We start from the raw sequence: 5,172 nt of genomic DNA, 5'->3' as shown, positions 1-5,172 counted from the left end.
TAATATATATATATATATATATATATATATATATATATATATATATATATATATTAGATTTGGTTTGAGCCGCGTTGATTCTTTTTTGTTTGATTCTAACGTTTCGCGAACATTTTAGTCCGTTTCATCAGGGAGGAACGATCCAATGATATATGTACATATAGGATGTTCCGCGTAAGACATACAAAAAGAAAAATATAAGTAGAACAGATAAAAGTGAACAAAAATTGTATAGATCATTTTTCAAACAACCACGTAAAATTTCGAGATATTAATTAAAATAGTTGGGCATATCCAAGCGCGACGACACAGCAGTCGGGACATACGACTCGCCGCGACCGGCGAAGAAAATGGACGATTGCTCATAGGCCTAAGTAGTATGGGTATAGCCATGGTACGTCAAAACATTCCTCCTTCACCTGGCTCCCCTTGGCGTCAGACTTTCCCTCTCCACCTGTCCATGGGCCCAGGTCAAAACAAGCCCCCACCAAAGTGGGTGTCAGGTGAGGGGTTGACTGAGTATTTGGAGTAGGGGGAATAGAACCCTGAGAATTTTTTCAGACACGCTAGAAGTTTCCAGAATGTTCTGGAAATCACGGGGGGGTGATCAAAATTTTTTGGAAGAGGAGTACACAGAGTTCAATGGGCGCGAAGACTCGTATCCTTCGTTATACAAAAAGACATGGGGAGAAAGAAAGAGAGAGAGATCAGTTTTTATTTCATTTTAAAACATAAAGATACTCGATGAAGTTCCAAGCTACGTCTCGAAGTTACGAGGTATAAAGTCCGATTGACGAAGCGTAGGTAGGGGTAAGACTCAGAAGTGAAAGGGAAACTTACTGCACAGGAGAGTATGCGGAAAGTTTATTGGATGTTACATTGGTCAAGTATAGTGCATTACTGTGATTGGTGTTTTCCGAATTTGAGCGTTGAGAATTTAGCTAGTCAGCAGCGTGACAATTATGATGCAAAAGGGTTTCGGTAAAAAGATTGATAAAAGTTGCCTACTACTGACCGGTTCTGCTCACTTGAGTGCACCTGTTTTTCCACCTCCCGCTGCGCCGCCTCCCAGAATATTCTCAAATGTTCTAGAATGTCCTAAAATGTTCGAAAAACACACTTTTGGAGAGAATAAATAAGAACTTTGTACGTGGAATGCATAAAGAAAATAAAAACATAAAGCATTTTTTAAAATAGAAAATTTTCACATTTTATTATATATTTTTCTAATGAAATATTCGTCTAATTGTACAGGATTGGACATTGCAATTGTTAACATGATGTTGTAGAGGTTTTCGGATATAACGACAAAAGAACTTATTGTACAATTGTATAATCAAACGATGGCCGCAGGTTTACGAAGTAACACCTTGTAATCGAGTCTTATTCCATTGATAGATAACGGAATTTTTTCTGAGTCGCAAGAGGAATCTTGGATCAAGTGGGGGCAACCCGTACCTGTCAAAGTACGTTCCTGTTCCATTGTGATCGATGTGAAATGCGACTCAGTCTTCTCCCGGTCTTCCAATTGTCTGTGTTGGCAATTACAGCGCTCGATCTCGTTCACACTCGCGGTAGTCTGTTGGCAAGGTAGATACCGGAGAATCTATCATCAAGATGATGCAACGCATGTTGAATTTCGAGAGCATTCATCTGTAAAAATTCGTTGTTCTATTTTGTTTACCTTGGGTATAGACAGTGTTATCGTAGACGAGTTTGTTGCCATAAAGACGGAATGTTACGGATTAGTTTGTGTTTGCTGTTGTAGTCGATTTACTTTCCTCTTCTTCTTTTTTAATTGGTTCTTGTTCACTGAGTAAACTATTCTTCTCTTCGTCTGACCGATCGGAAATTTCAAAGGAAAAGCAGGTGTCGTTTGTGTCCTCGTCGATTTTTAGGGACAAACTGCGAATCACTTCGTTATCTTCTTCGTCGTCGTTGTCGTCGTTGTCAGATGCGTTAAAGTTTCGCTCGTCAAGCCAATATTTTAGTTTATAGGCGTTGCGTAACGCGCATTGAAAATTGCCTCGTTTCCGGAAAGTGGTACGTGCAACGTTTTGCACGATCTGTGGTCGGTAGGTGTTTGAAGGCGGGAGAAATTCCCTCGAGATTATATATGTTTCACGCAAATAAACTTTGCAAGTAGCTTGCTTTCTCTCGGCTTCTGGTGTAAATGACGCGAACGTACCGCGTAATTTCACGCAGAAGTGCGGAAAAGTATTTTGGATTAGTTTCTCCGTTGTTACCACTCAATTCTGTGAAAATTCTGCGAAAGCCAATTATTTTCTCGTCTTGATTTTTCCTTCAGCTCTTCAAACGGATGAGGGTAGTAAAATTCAATGTCCGATGATTGCTTCGTCAATAGTGACAAGGGCGACTTCTTTAGGCACAAAGTTGTCATCGCTATCCCAAAAATCTTATATATCGATAATTATTTCCATAATGACAATACTCGTCCTTGCAATTTTTACACAGTCCAAGTTGTCTTGATCCAAAGCGAAATTACTTCTTTTTCATCACTCAGTGAAGACGAAACAAGATAACAAGAAGGAGTGGGGATAGTGTTTTATCCGCCATAGTCAATAATAATTTGACGGGAGAAGTCGATTTCTAACACACTATCGAACTCAGCGTAAACGATGCAGTTGATTGTCGTGAAGAGAGGTTTTTCAAATCGTTGCGTAAACTTCCATGCGTAAACTTCTATGGCGCATAAGATTCCAGTGTCCTGCACAATTCGCTGATAGATCTGGCGTAAGATCGAAAGAGAGTATATCCATTCATATATTCTTCTCTGGTTATAGAATTAGTTTCATTGAAAAAGTACTCATCCTCGAGAAAAGCATATGATAAGATTCTACGTAAAGTGGATTATTAATGTCGAAACTGGACTGCAGCGGTCTACTCGGAATTTAAGTGCCTTCAACATACAACGAGAAGAAATTTATTCCATAATTTTTGAAATTAAACGGATCTAATTTTGTATCACCATTGAATGCTTTGTTGTCAACAAAACCGACGATTACGCGCTTAGGCAATTGTCCGAGTATGACGTTATCCAGCATTACAACTCCGCTGTGAATCGTGAATGTTTTAATCTCGAATCCCGTGAGTCGGTACTTGGCGGTAGTGGTAGTCAACATCCTAGCGTGGATGAGTAATATGCCAAGGTTCACTCTGTTTCTTCTCACAATCAGTGAGGCGTCTAAAATATGAATTCTTGATGTAGAATTTGACTTTCATGAGACTGAAGAAATCTTTAGAGTGAATGAATTTCATTCGCATTTCGACGTCATTGATCAGAAATTTATCTGGATTGAAAACGTCACAGTGAAGATGTTCTATAAGATCCAGTGTTTGTCTTCTTTGTACGTAAATATTTCGCTCGTCTAACCCTTGATTGGCGGATGTTGCTTCTGGCATAGCATCCATATTGCCTGCGATATCGATGTACTACAGGGATGAGTTCAGATGGGAGGTTTTTGTCGGTGAAGCATAATTTAATAATGCCTCTAAGTACGCGCGGTATGCGTAAGTGTTGTTTGGAGGAGAGACGAGTTTTTGATTGAAATATACGTCGATTTGATTGAACATCGAATGCAGAAGATGATTCACAGGGCCTACTTTAACGCCAGTCGCGTTGGTTTCCACCCGCAGTCGCAGCGCGAGCAGAGTTTGAGTGAGATCTATGTACTCTTCTCCGTGACCGGGTACAAATTCGATGAGAGCGTCGTCCACGAGAGAAGGTACTGGTTTGTAATAGATCCATTGCGAACTCTCGATACTGGTTTGCATAGGTGGCAAAGAAAAGAGTTCGAGTTAATTTTTGAAACACTCTGTGGGATGAATGTGAAGAAAAGACATCATTTGAAAGCGTACACGTTTTGAGAATTAAGAGAAAATGTCTAAAGCAGTGTGGTTCTTGCGTTTTTTCACTACTCGCTTCATCTTCGACGATTTCCTGTCTGATTTCTTCTTTGTCGCGTTTCTTCGTCGATTAGGAACGTCTTTTACCGACCAAACGTTTACGCGAGGAGGATTTGGCGATATGACCCGCGAAAGTGCTGAAAGGAAATTGAGTTTTCTTGATTTTCGCTGCCGAGATATATCCTGACCCCTCTATCAATTTACTTATTTTTTCCTCTGCATGTCTTTTAAGGTGCTCACTCGATTCTTTGAGGCGTGTTTTCACAGCGGTTTTCATTGGTATATTGTTTTCAATGTCGTTGATTTTTCCAATCTCTGCGCGCATTGCCTCCTTTCCAATAGCGCGCGCAATACTAACCAGATAAGGGAGCACACGTCTGAACAAGCCACCGAGAAAACTGCCGATACCGTGACCACACGTAGGTTGATACATCGAACCTACGAAAATTCGAGGAAATCCACCTCCACATCCTCCTCTTTCTCCGAACTGGACCTCGTAATATTCTAAATAATGTGACATCACTTCATAATTGAAATATATTTATCTCTTAATCTCGTCGTCTAAAGTGTAACGTCACTGTTAACGTTCCAAACTCGAATGGTATTCTTTCGCTCATTTGATCTCTTATATCTATTTCTTCGTGCTTCGTGCCAAAGCATGTCGAGCGTAAAGGGATATATAACCAAAATAACTTTTTTACAAAAAAAGTAAAAAAAGAAGCCAAGTGCGCGCGCGTTAGCGTTATACAAAAAAAATCATTACAAGTAAACTTTACTAAAATAATCGTGTTATAAATAAATTACAACAAAAGCTCAGCCAAAAAATATTTGGAAAAATATTAAAACAATCTTATTCAAATCAATTGTACTTTCCTAAACACTCTATTGAAAACTATAAGATAGTTTTATATACTCTCTACAAAAGAAATGATATCAAGAGGTTACATTCGCCAAGTGTGAATAATCATTTTATGATTTCATAAACATATGTGATTTTGATTATATAACATATTTATAAATTAAATATGTTATTAATATATTGGTAATATATTATTAAATTAAAAATAAAATAATTAGAGAAATACAATAATATTAAAAAAATTATAATAACTTACACAGAAAGGCACTTAGCTTGCCTTTTTTATAAGCAAACAATTCTCGGTAAAGGTGTAGAAAAAGGGCGCCACCTCAGATCAGCCTGATCTTGACATATGTCATAGAGGTCACCCTTCTGAGTGACCTTCT

Source organism: Odontomachus brunneus, unplaced genomic scaffold (genome assembly GCF_010583005.1).
Source record: "Odontomachus brunneus isolate Ranch 3 - 2012 unplaced genomic scaffold, Obru_v1 Obru_scaffold_070, whole genome shotgun sequence".
Lineage (NCBI taxonomy): Eukaryota > Metazoa > Arthropoda > Insecta > Hymenoptera > Formicidae > Odontomachus > Odontomachus brunneus.
The sequence above is the reverse complement of the archived record's forward strand: the minus strand, read 5'-3'. Positions refer to the sequence as shown.